The sequence below is a fragment of the Ambystoma mexicanum genome, chromosome 5p, assembly GCF_040938575.1.
Source record: "Ambystoma mexicanum isolate Mex_15411 chromosome 5p, UKY_AmexF1_1, whole genome shotgun sequence".
NCBI lineage: Eukaryota > Metazoa > Chordata > Amphibia > Caudata > Ambystomatidae > Ambystoma > Ambystoma mexicanum.
The window spans coordinates 1247547793-1247562497 of NC_090930.1; positions in this window are offsets into that span (position 1 = coordinate 1247547793).

Consider the following 14705-nt stretch of genomic DNA (forward strand, 5'->3'; position numbering starts at 1 on the left):
GTGTGTTGCTGTATTGTGTTGGTGGTAAGTATTTGTTCATGTGTGCTGTTTGTTAGTGATTACTGGGAGCATATTGTCTGTGGGCAGTTTCCATTTGGGACAGTGCACTTTGTGACAATTGTGTCAAATCTTGTGCATTGCTTTGTTTGCTTTCACATTGCATGACATGCCATGGTGTGTTGGGTGGCGGAGCTGGGGAGGGGTTGGGTGACATGGCGCTATTTTCATGTTGTATTTTGCAAGGGGGTAGTAATTCATGCAGCATAAATGTGTGTTTTTTTGTGACACAGCATTGGTTGTCTTTCGGCAGGTAGGAATGCACACAATGTAACAATTCCAGGTGACCAATCTCAGGCTGGTATGGTTGTGACAGTTGACTGTCCCTTATGTCATCATCATTGATTGTCAGCTGGTATGTGCCAGGGCTGTGTGCACTCCACAGGGGTGTGATTTTAGGTGAAGTAATTAGCCACCAGGTGCATACGGGCTGCTTCACCACGTGCCCTTTCCCCTCCCATGCGCAGCAGCTGTGCTTGTGGTTGGGGATGTGGGGGCACCACCATGTCCACCGGCAGGCCCCGGCGTGTTGCAACGTTGTGCAGGAAACATGCTGCCTCTATGATCCTGCACACTACTGGGGGCGCGTATAGCAGCTGCCCACCAGAGCGGTCAAGGGAGCAAAAGCGTGACTTGAGTACTCCGAATGTGCGCTCCACTATGCCCCGGGTTGCAATATGGGCTGTGTTGTATCTTACCTCGGGTGGTGTGGTGGGGTTCCGAATTGGCGTCATCATGTGGGTGCTCAGTGGGTGGGCACTGTCCCCTGGGGAGGTGATGATGGTTATCATTAGTGGGGTTGTGACATTACTCAGTATCTGACATGCATGCATGTGCAGGGGCATTTATACTCACCAAGCAGCCATGTATCGCCATGCCGCCCAGCTTCTAGGTCCCGGTTTAGGGTTGACATTCTGTAAATGAAACTGTCATGGGTGGACCCTGGATAGTTGGCATATACTGAGGTGATGATTCCCTTGGCATCACATACTACCTGCACGTTGATGGAATGCCAGTGCTTGCGGTTTCTGTAGATGTGCTCAGTTGCCCTGGGAGGACGTAGAGCCACATGGGTGCAGTCAATGGCCCCTAGCACTTTGGGGAAGTTTGCCACACTGTAAAATTCTTGGACGACAGCTTGCCTTTCTGCAGGTGTTCTGGGCAGGTATAGGTGCCTGCGGACTGATGGGTGTGCAGTCATGATGGCCAACACCTGGTGCAGGCAGCGGGACTGCGTGGCCTGTGAGACCCCCCCCCCCACTATGGCACTTGTCCGCGGAAATGAACCAGTGGCCAAGAAGTGCAGTACATTGAGCACCTTTTCCAAGGGGCTCAGTGCTTGGGAGCACAGAGTGGGTGATGTGAGGTCATCCTCCCACTCACTCACCATGTCGAGTATTATGTGAGGTGGAAACCTGTACCTCCCATACACCTGGTCATCAGGCATCCCAAAAAGGCTGGTTCTGGGTGTAAAAATTCTGGCCCTGACTATCCTCCTCCTCCTCCTGCGGAATCCCACGACCAGTGCTGTGAGGAACGGTATATTCATCTTGGCGTCTGAGCTTGTTTGTTGTTTGCGCACACTTTTATGCTGCGCGGGTCCATGTACGCCTGCTTACTGCTGGCGTATGTGTTTCCGGATTAGCGCGTCTTTTTTGGTGCACGCGTTAGCCCTGTTCGATTCCATGAATATGTGTTGTAGGTGCCCGTGTGGGCGTTCCGCTCATTTGCTTCCTGTACTTCCCCCGTGATGCCCACATTTTCACGCGTTGTTCCCCATTCTGTGTGTTATGCCCCATGGTACGCCTACTTTTGTTGTGTGCGCTTCGCTATGTGCGCTTTCGCTGTGCACGTAGCACACACTGTTTGAAGACATGTGCGCCAGCGTGCGCCACGCAGGATTTTAGCGCACATCCATGGATTTACACGCGCACGGACTTCCATGAATCGCTGTGCGCGGGTTTCGCTGTGATTTTGACACTTGCGCTGCGATTTGCACGCTTTCGCACGCTTGCGCGGGAATTTTCAGAGCACATTAATTCCATGAATCGACCTCTTCGTCTCTGTCCCCCACCTATAATCATTGATGTGACTGCATCTTTGGTTGCAAGCACAGCCTGCAAATTACTGACCGATCAAGGTAATTTACCAAGCGAGTATAAAGATTCAATTCGGAAGGGTCTCATTTTAAACTCTTCTATCTGAACCCATATTGGAACCCCTGAATCATTCATCGAAAAATAGATTATTGACTTTTCAATCAAAAAAGTTTGGAGTCATTTTTAAGGATAGGGTAACCAAAACCCTCATCATGTACAATTCTAATCATCAAATATCGGGGTATCCTGGGTTTTTTCCCAACACCCCATAAGAACTCCTGAAAAACCCGATCTACATGACCCAGAACTTTGTTTCTGAATTTTGAAGGTAGAGACTGAACAATATATAGAACTTTAGGTAAGAGCACCATTTTGATAGCATTAACCTTTGCCCAGATGGATAACGGGAGCCTGCTCCATTTATGGACAATATTGCTTATGTTTTCTAAAACCTTATCAATATTGAACCTAGCCATTCCTTTCATATCCCTGGATATAAATACCCATAAATATTTCACCTGACAATTTTCCCACTTACAACTTCAATCTAATAGCTGTCTATGCACCGGAGTATCCCGAGCCGGGAACACAACAGTCTTCTCCCAATTAATTTTGTAACTGAGTGTCTACCAAACTCAGTAATCATATTCCTTAAAATGCCGCCCCCTACTTCAGGATTATCAAGAACAATTGTTACATCATCTGCATAAACCAGAATCTTAACTTCAATCTCTCCAAGTTTAAAGCCTGATAGACAGTACAAATGTCGAGTATATATTAAAAATGGTTCAAGAGCCAAATTTAACAGATAAGGTGATAAGGGACATCCCTGATGCATACCTTTAAATAATCTAAAAGAAGATGAAAGAACCCCATTTACCCAGACCCTGGCACTGATACCCGACTGTAAGGCCCCAACAGCATTTATGAATAAGGGTCCATAACCATCTTTACCAAAGTAAAATTTAAAAAAGCCCAATTCACACTATCAAATGCCTTCTCAGCATCTAGAAATATAAAGAGTAAATCATCTCATCCTGTAGATGACAATTTTAAAATATCTAAGAGGGTCCTGATATTATCATATCCATGACGTTGCTTCATAAAACCCACCTGAGTCTTATCAATTAAAGCACCTATATGCTTATCCAGCCTAGAAGTTAACATTTTTGTAAATACCTTTGCATCCACATTCAGAAGCGATATGGGGCGATAATTACAGCAATTCGATACATCTTTCCCATCTTTGAGGAATCACTGAAATCACTGCTTCTCTCATAGAGGGACATAATGTGCCCTCCATAAGAAAACGATTGTAGAGTTCAAATAACTCCAGTGCCAACTGCTCAGTAAAAGTTTGATAAAACTCAGTCGGTAATCCATCCCGGCCAGGCGACTTTCCAGATTTCAATCTTTTAATAGCCTCCATCACCTCCTCTACCAATATAGGAGCATCTAGAAATTCTCTGGCTTCATCAGACAGACAAGGAACCTCAATCTTGTCAAAGAACTCTACCAGGTCACTTTCCAACAGATCATGCTCCTCAGTATATAAAGATTCATAATAAGTATGAAAACACTCACTAATGTCTTTAATTTTTTCAATAAATCTATCAAACTAATTTTTTAAATTTTTTAATTAAGGACCTCTCACACAAACCAGTCAATCTATTTGCAAGCAATGTACCCCCACAATCTCCTTTCTCCCAAAAGTGTTGCTTAGAATAAAATGTTCCACGGTCAGCTTGAATCTCAGATTCTAGACGTAACTGCTCATACAATCTGTTCATCCTTAAACAATCTTTCACAGATCCAGTCTGTGCATAAACAATTTGTGATTTTCCCAGTTCCAGCTCAAGATCTCTCACTTTTGCTTCTCCTTTTTTCCGGAATCTAGCTGTCTAATTCATCAATTCACCCCTAGGTGTGGCCTTAAGTGCATCCCACACCACTAGACCATCAGCCAAATTTGTATTAACATCGAAATAGCTAGACACAAAACCGGAAAGTGACTTTAATGCATTTTCCTCTTTCAGAATAAATGTTGTTAGTCTCCATCTAGCAGAATCGAGAGAGCATGGATTAAGAAGTAATTGAACCAAAACCAGGGAATGATCTGAGAGAAGCTGCTCACATATTCTACCTTCAATTATTGACTCAACCAAACGTTCCGATGTGAGTAAGTATTCAATCTTTGAAAAGGAATCGTGAACTGGGAAATAAAATTAAAATTCCTTCACATTTGGATGTAAAAACCTCCAAGAGTCTATTAAATCAATTGTTTCTACAAAATGCCGAAGACCTATCTTACTTAAAGTCAATAACACAATTGAAGTCCCCTCCTAAAATGACTACTTCCCCCCTCATATCAGCTAAAAGTTTAGTCAGAGAGTCAAAAAAGACTCTCCGCTGCACATGGGCCATAAACAGAGCTGATAGTAAACTGTAGGGTATTTTGTGTAGATTTGGGACCTAGCAGTATTTTCTTACCGCCAAAAATAAAGTAATTCAGCAATAATCACTCCTTGCATTCAGATTGGGTTTGGTATTATAGTAATATAGTGGATATGCATTATTTCAGTACACAGATACATTTAGGGGTCGATTCATGGAACAAACATGTGCCGAAAATCCCAGCGCAAGCAGGCGCAAGGTGGCGCAAGCATGAGAAATCAAGCGCACCCACAGGCGTGCGATACAAGGAAGGCGCTGCGCTAGTTTCCCACTTGTCGTTTGCCAAATCCATGCATGTCGCACATGGGCACACATGTCATCAAACGGCGTGCGCTATGCGCACAGCAAAAGCACACATAGCGCGGCGCACACAACAAAAGTGGGCGGAACAGTGGGCGTAACACGCGGAATGGGGAACAACGTGTGAAAAAGAAGGCGTAACTGGGGAAGTACTGCAGGGAACTACACAGAACGCCCACACGCACGCGAAGAACCCATATTCATGGATTCGAATACGGGAAAACCGCGCATGGCAAAAGATGCACACAGGCGTCAACGCGTCCGCCACACGAAGGCAGGCAGAAGCGTCCCTGTGCACAGTATAAAAGTGCAAGCAAACAACAAACACGTATATACAGCTATGATGAATGCCCCATTTGTCGCAGCACTGATCGTGGGACACCGCAGGAGGAGGAGAATAGCCAGGGCACGCATTTTCTCACCACGGACAAGCCTTTTTGGGATGCCTGACGACCAGGTCTACGGCAGGTATAGGTTTCCACCCCATATCATCCTAGACCTGGTCAGGGAGTGGGAAGATGACCTTACACCCCCCACCCTTTGCTCCCAAGCATTGAGCCCCTTGGAGAAGGTGTTCAATGTCCTGCATTTTTTGGCCACTGGGTCAATTCAGCGGACCACTGCCATAGTGGGGGGGGTCTCACAGGCCACTCAGTCACGCTGCCTACACCAGGTCTTGGCAATCATGACAGCGCGCCCCTCAGTCGGCAGGCACATATACATGCCCAGAACACCCGCAGAAAGGCAGGCCATTGTCCTGGATTTTACAGGGTGGCACACTTCCCCAAAATGCTCGGTGCCATAGATTGCACCCATGTGGCCCTACGTCCACCTAGGGCCACTGAGCACATCTACCGAAACCGCAAGCACTGGCATTCCATCAACGTAAAGGTGGTATGCGATGCAAAGGGAATCATCACCTCTGTCCATGCAAACTACCCTGGCTCCACCCATGACAGTTTCATATACAGAATGTCCACCCTGAGCCGGGCCCTGGAAGCTGGGTAGCATGGCGACACATGGCTCCTAGGTGAGTACAAAGGCCCTTGCACATGCATGCATGTCTCACACACACACAAATACACAAACCCCAATAATCACAACCATTTTCACCTCCCCAGGGGACAGTGCCTACCCTCTGAGCAACCACATGATGACGCCAATCCGGAACCCCACCACACCACCCCAGGTAAGATACAACGCGGCCCGTATTGCAACCAGGGCCGTGGTGGAGCGCACATTCGGAGTGCTCAAGTCACGCTTCCGCTCCCTTGACAGCTCTGGTGGGCAGCTACTCTATGCACCCCAAGTAGTGTGCAGGATCATTGTGGCAGCATGTGTCCTGTACAATGTTGCAACACGGCAGGGCGTACCGGTGGACATGGTGGTGCCCCCATACCCCCAACCACAGGCACAGGCGCTGCCCATGGGAAGGGATATGGCATGTGGCGAGGAAGGCTGGACCCAGCTTGTGGCCACATTGTTCACCTAAACTCCCACCCCTGCGGAGTGCACACAGGCCTGGCACATACCAGGTGACAATCAATGATGACAAAGAGACAGTCAACTGTCACAACCTTACCACCCTGAGATTGTTGCCATGGAAGTGCCACATTGTGTGCATCCCTAGCTACTTAAACACAAGCTATCCTGTGTGACCAAAAGGCACACATATGATATATGATATGATATGATATGGCATTTGTAACGCGCCTATACACAAGTGTTTCAAGGCGCGACGAGGCAGGGAGGGGGGAACAGGGAAGACAGACAACGATCCTACTAGGCCAGGTGTCATCTAGATCGTGCAAGTGCAGGGGTAGGGGGAAGGGAAAAGTGCAAGGAGAAGGGGAGTGGGGGAGTGAAGTACAGGGTAAGTAGAATACAAAATAAATAAATAGGCCAGCTGGTGGCAAGTGCAAAGGTAAGTGCAGACAAGTGCTGGGAAGGGCGGGCTGTAGGGATACAAAGACAGTCCCGCAGTGCAGGGGTTGCCAGGGAGGCAGTGCAAGTGGAGAGTGGCTGGGCCAGGGACCGAGGTCGGTGAGAGTGGCCCAGTTGCAGAATCAGTGCAGTTTCAGTGAAAAAATTAGCAAGGGAGAGGGAGAGAGAAAGCAGAAGCAAAGAGGAAGGTGTTGAGGTGCTTCCGGAACCAGAGATGGTTCTCCTCAAGTTTCAGGGAGGCAGGAAGGCTGTTCCAGAGGGAGGCCCCTGCTGCGGAGAGAGACCTACCCCCAGCTCGTTGCTTCGAGAAGCGGCTGACCCTGACATGCAAGGTGTGAATCACACACACCTGCAAAACAGGCCATGACATCACTGTTATGTCACTCAAACCCTCCCAAACCACAACATGACATGGCAAGCAATAGCCATACACCAACACAGTACCAATAAGGTACACATTGCCATGTGAAAAATGTAAATTGGCATCAGACAATGATGCCTGACATGGAATCAGAGGAAATGACTGAACAACAACCTCCCACCCAAAATAATTCATTCCCAAATGCATCACAAAGGTAGTAGCCGCAACATAACAATGAATGCCTGTCTACATGCACATTGTGCATTGCAAAATCAACACTGCAGCTTCTGTGTGCTGTGTCCAACTCCTGCAACACACTGCTCAGCGCACAGCACAGTGAACAGCCATTGTGTGTGATGCAGACCCTGAGCATCACATCTAAGCGACAAACCACATCAAAAAGCACATTAGGCATGTACAGGATCCATAATTGGTCACAGAACATGTGCTGTAGGGACATAGTGGGCAGCAGAAGGCAAACAGAGTGTACACGTGGATATTGAAGGGTGGTTGTACATGTAGTGCATCATAGTGCGAGTTTGCGGGTCAGTAAGGACATGCACTCAACATATGCATGTGCAATCAAGTGACCATCAGTGTCCTCTACACATCACATGTGAACATTCACCATGTGTACACCCCAGCATGTCAAACCACAACTATCCCCTCACACCTTAAAGGTAAACACAACACATGAACATGCATTGATCAGCAGAACACATCATGTACATAGAATACCACAATTACAATGTCAGGGTTCCCATCACACTGCAGGGCAAGGGAACTATCAACAACAAAACACCCCCCCCTCCCTCACAAATGACCATGACCCACTGAACAACTGCACCTGGGTCATGGAGCCTTCAACCCTCCATTTCACCTGGCCACAGGATCACCCTTCCCCTTCGTCACCATCTCCCACCTTGTGTGTAAAAAGTTGCCTGCACCCTCAGAGACCAACTTCATTTGCAAAGACACAAAATCCAAGGCAGAAAAACGAACCAGAACAGCCTCCAGTAGATGACTTGAAGTAGCAGTACCTCACAAAGGCAAAGTACTACCACAATGATGTAACAACCAAGTTAGCACAGTAAAACAATGTCACAACAGGATGTGAACCATGTGTGGTACATAACATAGAATGATGCACCACAAACGGATGTGTACTGTCACAGCTCCCGTGTACAGGCGCAGGAGTGGCACGAACCAACCACCCCCGCCGTGGCCTGGATGCCTGCAAGGTCAAACTCACACAGGCCTCTGAGACCCTGGTGGGGAAGGAGGGTCAGGGATATGCAGTCGGGACAGGCGTTGGCATACTGGATAACTGGAATGAGGGGCAGGAGAGGGTAGTAGGAATGACACGTGAAAGTAGGGAATGCACTAAAATGTAGTACTTGCATTAACACATACACAATCATAACAAACTTGTACATCATTGTCAGGGCCTTCCGGAGTCCAGGCACAGGAGTGGCACAAACCAACCACCCCCACTAGGGTTTTGGCGCCTGCAAGCTTGGGGTTTACACAGGCATCCGCAACCCCAGCGGGGAAAGAGGGTTAGGGAACGTTGGTTGGATAGGTACGGGATGCAGGAACACCGGGTAGAGGGTACAGGGTTTAGAATTGGATGGGACTCGGGGTGATTAGGGAAAAAAAAACATACCAAATTGAATTACACATTCATCCATGCATCAGTGCACCCCCCAGCAAGCCTATGTAGAGCAGTTTGAAAGAAAAACAACAAGACACTCAGCTCTGGTTTTGAGTGCTGGCCTCCTGCCTGCGCACTCTCAGGTTCAGTTACAGGAGCACTTCAATGCTGCAAAGAGAGCCACAGTTAATAATCTGTGCGTGCCCATAACACACAAACACACCACCAAATATGCCCCATACCAACAAACTACTCTACAAACAGACAATCTGGTGTGGAGGATTCATACCCATACGTAACATTCCCCCTCTGCTGGTTCATACACAGTCAATGCAGTAAGTCAGGCGCCGGTGGGTGCATGGCAAATGGAACACCAATGTGTCACGATTCACACAACATGCAATGTTCCCTTGGTAAGCAGACAGACGCATATAGCAAGGTATGACTTCAGAAAAAGTCGTGTCCCACCATGACCGAAAAAAAATAGGCAGTGCATGTTTCAAAATGTACATGGAAATGAAATGCACTGCACCCGAGTCTGTCCCTTGCTGTATGTCCCTGTGAGCTACTCCTTTCCATGTCTCGGAAGGCTAAATGGGTGATACAAGTGCCTAAATGGCCCATGGTGGACCGGAGGGTATTTGCCACTGCCCCTGCAGGTGCCCCAGACAACCTTACAATTAACTAGCCATCAGTCCACCAACACATCTGAGCTGTATTGTGCGCTTCAACACCAATATTCGTCCAAGCTCACCGTCAGTGCTGCTACTAAGCCTGCATGTGCAACTGGCCTGGTGGAAGCTTTGCTGTGTTGTGACCCCCCTGTGCTGCTCACCTTGCCTGGAGTCCCTTGAAACACGTCAGCAGTTCTAGGATGTATGTCTGCAATCCCTGTGCCTCTGCTTGTGCACACATGTGCATGTGGGCACCAACAAACGTGTCCAGAATCCAGACGTCCAATGGGCCATGTCTGCTGGCAAAGGTGGTCTGGAGGCTCATCCCCCTGCAGAAAGGGCATGAAACACATGATTAATGCTTCAGAGTCATCTGTGTGTGTCTCTTCAGGCATCTAATTACTGGACCATGTCAGAGACGTACATCAGAAATCACACCATCAGTCCATCTTTCACATCAAAAGTGTGGAACACACTATCTACGGCATGAATTGCAACACGCACGTGTACAGTAAAGATATGAAACATACTACACAACGCATAGCAATGAATGTACACATTAATCATGAAACACCCCATCTAGCAAAAGCAGAACAGTGGTCAATAACACAGCAATCATCCCCACTAGGGGTGCTAGCACAAGTTACACAGCACCAGACATGCCACAGATATGACAGTCCAAAGCCCTTGTGTAATAGGCTGTTACACCTAACCATCCTTGCGAGCCCATGTATAAGGGAAGCAGGAGTGGCATATGTGAGTCAAGGACCCCAAGCAGCAAACACATACACAAGACAAGCCTGAAGGGCCCAGCTGGAACAGACAGTGGATGCTTTCAAAAGCCACAACGCACCGCACCGTCACATGAAAGCACAATAGACAAGCAATTTTAAACTATATTAACTAATTACACTAACTATGAAAAACCTACATTACCTAATTAAACTAACTATCAAACAGAAACTTAACTAACTAAACTAAAAGAAAAATCAAAAATGGCCACATACGACCCGGGGGGGGAGACACCCAGAAGGGGGGAGGTACAGGGTGCTGCTCAACACCCACATGCGATGATGCTGAGCCAAAAAAAACCCTCCCTGGGCTCAACGCCTGCACAGCCCGACCTATGTGGGAGATAGATGGTCGTCCGAGTCTGGCTCATCCTGGAAAGGAGGACGTGGCACAGTAGCCTGGCCACGCCTAGCCGCAGCTTGCCCCTCGACAGCAGCAAGTCTGCCGGACGGGTGAGCCTGGTTCTGTGTGGCGATGTGACGTAGGTCTGCATGCAGAACCTCACGTGATACACGTGCTTCCTCTTGCAAGGTAGCACGTGTAACACGGAGTTCCTCCTGCATGGCCTGGCTGGACAACCGCTGCACCTCCCGGCAAGCCTGTAGCTCAGCCGAGATGGTACGCTCAAGCTGTGCAAACCTCTCCTCTGCCCGCTGCCTCTGGGACATCAGAAGGACACCCAGAGTGGATTTGCGGGAAGCATACTCCTCCCTCAGGGCCTCCATGTGCACCTCTGCGTGAGCAGCAATTGCTTGACGCAGAGACAACATTTCAGCCTGGCGTGCCCTGTCTGAGGCCACCATGCCCAGCCTGAGCGAGCGGGCCGTGGACCGTGCCGCCTGCTGCTGGAGAAGCACCTGCCTAGCAGGGGGAGCACAGATCGGGTCACACGCTTCATGCTCTCAGCGATGTTCTCCATTGCTGCCCCCTGCCGTTCTGAATTGGCAGTCATGTCTTGCTCCCACTCAGTATACTGCGGTTGTGTGCGGCGACTGCATTGCTGGGCTTGGCCCCTGCGGGACCCAAGGACCGGGTGTCCTCGCTGTGTTGGCACCGCCCACGGCTGCACGACTACATGCCCCCGTCGACGTGATGTCCCAGGCACATCAGTGAATGGTGTGGAGGGTGACCCTGCATCCCGATCCACCATGGGCAGAGGTACCAAGACTGTCTGACCCCTCAGTGCAGGTGTCGCGGACAGAGGAGTGTCCACATCAGAATCACTCACCCCTGACACATGGACTTGATGCTCATCCAACTCGACATGGACGTCAGAGTCGTCATCAGGGCTGGACTCATAGGCAGCCAGAGACAAGATGGACTGTAGCACTGAGGGGTTTTCGTGGCCTACCACCCCACGACCCCCACTTGTGCCGGGTTGATGTAGTGGTAACAACCCTGTGTCTGGCATGACAACACCATCCTCCGGCTCCATTGCATCATCATCTGAAAAATATAGAGAAAAAAGGTCACTACACATGTCAGAAGCACACAACACACACACACACCAACAACAAACACATCAGGCAGACATGTGACACACAAAATAGAACCTGGCATGCATGCTGGGTCAACTTTGAATTGCTTCTGTGATCAGATCTGTTGAAAGGTGGCAGTTTGCATAGAAGTGAGTCTATGCAGTGCAGCAAATGTGTATGTCACTCACTACCTACATGTACAAGGACTTCATGGTGTGTGTCAGGAAATGTGAAGGCAGTGCAAGGTCAAATTCAGGCATCACGTGCAATGTGCATTCAATGGGTAGCATATCTACAAGCAAAGCACCCCTCCACCCAAGTGCAAAAGCATGGATGCCTAGCATGGTATCACAAGGCTGACCATAGACCTGTGTATTGACAGGCAGTGTTGACTGGCATCAACAGCTTCATGTGATTCAAGTGACAACACTGAAAATGATGATGGGACAGTAAGCAGGACACATGATGAAAACTCTGGAGGCCGCCCACATGTGAAGAAGACACTACAACAGCCGGACAGAGTCATTGGCCATTGAACAAGCTGAGGCCTGTGACCCACACAGATTGTCAGACCCTAAACATGTGTGCAACGCAGTACTGAGCCACAGTTGACATGGGAAGGCTGATGAGATGCCATGCAATGTATGTCACCCAGGACTTGTATTGCAGTGATCATCCAGTCAAGGACACATAGGGGCATGCGTGCAATGCAAATGGAGCATGAATGGGCACTCATGTCCCTGCGGGGCATCTGACTTATGCACAGTACAAGTGAGATACCCTGCATCAAGTACTAAGGCTGTACCACACAGCATATGTCTGGCAGATTGTCCGCTGGAAGTTAGCATGTACACAGGACGCATGAACAGGAACGTACCCAATGGCAAGGTTGAAGCAGACCAGTGCAAAGGTGGAACTGTGGTGCAGAGTGGCGGAGGAGGGGCAAGGGAGCATGCCTACATGGAGTACCTACATGCAGGCAGAGGACACATGCATGTCAGTCATGCTATGACATTGTGCCTGGGCTGAGAGGAAGGTCACCCCATGCCACATGCAGAAGGGCCAGTGAGCTGGAACATGGACCGGAGGGGTATACTGGTAACCAGCATGTGAGTAGGGTGCAATAGTGGTGATGCGGACAGTCCCCGTCTGCTCCACATGTCCACCATCCAGCAGAGCAGACATGCATCACGGAAGCATTGCATTACTTGCACATCAGAACCATGTACACGTCACATGTAGTGGCAATCATGCACAACACATCCCACAAGTAAAACACACACGTCCTCAACAAACACGCATCAACACTCACTGGACTGGGCATCAAAGTCCAGCATCTCTCCCACTCCTTCGACCGATTCAGATGGTATGAACTCCGCAACTAGTGACTCATGCGGAGTGAGCTCTTCCCCCTCTGGTGCAGGCCCACCGCAGCCACCAGAGTCAAGTTGTAATTTGAGGCACGCTTAGCCTTAGCGCTGCGTTTGAGGTCATTCCAACGCTTTTTGCACTCTTGTGCCGTGCGCACTTCATGGCCGAATGAACTGACATGTTCCGCAACTTGCTTCCAGTGGGTGTCACGGTGGACAGCCGTAGTCTGACTATTGGCACCCACTAGCATGTCACGGCTGTGGCCCCGCACGTAGTCCACGAGGAAGTCCAGTTCCTGCTTGCAGAAAGGCTTCTTCCTCGATGTGCAGGAGGTTGTGGCTGTGTGTGTGGTCCCAGCCTCTGCTGCAGGTACAACCTTCCTCCTCTTGGACTGTCGCACAGACCCTGGCTGGCTAATGCCGCCCTGACCAGTATGGCCAGTGGGTTCGGTGGATTGAGCCAAGGGAGTGGCAGGTGGAGGGACGACCAAAGGCCTGACTTGTGTCAGTGGCAGCTGGGTGCCCTCTAATGGACCCTGCGCAGCAACATCCGCTGTGGCAGGGTCATTGACCGCAACGGTCCTGGTTGGCAGACTCACAACCAGGGTGTTGTTGGGTGCATCTGCCCCTGCACTTGCCAACACCCGGCTGTTCGGGGCAACAGATGACATAACTGCCCCAGGGACACGTGTCTTGGTCAGAGCAGCCCTGCATGCCCCTACGGTTTCCCTCCTGGCCTGTTGGAAATCTTCCAAGGGCTCCTCAAGTGCCAACGCAGCCTGCGCTGGCAGACCCTGAGCCTGGGTGGCGGTGTCCACAGCTGCACCTGCAGCTACCAATACGCTTGGGCCCGTGCCAGTCGATGGAACGGACTGCTGGGTCACACGGGCGCCAGTGCCAGACGCAGAAGCTGCATCTCCCGGAACCACAGGGGGTGGTGGCATGACTGCACCGACACATGGCACAACATTGTGCTCAAGTGGCGCACCCCTGCCTCTTCCTCTTCTGTGGCTGCCCTGGACACCCTGGAGTCCCCCTACTCCCTGGTCACCATGGCCACGTCCCCGACCACGCCCGCCACAAGGAGTACGCCCAGCTGAGGCACCCCTCACCTTTGCTGGCCTCCCAGCCATGGCACAGATGTAGTAGTGACGGCACAGATGGAGTAGTGTCAATGGGAGGTGTACGCCGCAATTGACCTGGGCAATTGGGGTGAAGGGGGTGGGAAGCAAGATGTTAACATCCGCCTGCACCTGCAAGGCTGTATGTGACCCCGGTGATGTAGTGACGGGTCACGCAACGCTCAGGCACACCAAAACGGCAGTAAAACAGTGCACGCAACCCTGCAGCCTACGTGTGTGGAATCAACCTCCCGCAGTACGCGGTGGCACCCAGTAACACGAATAACGTGTAGGCATGGAACACGCAGGCTACTTTGACCTCGAAAATGGGTGCGATACACAGGGGCACCCGCAATGTGAAAAATAGCGTGTGCGACTCACATTCTGACTAGCGCGATGCA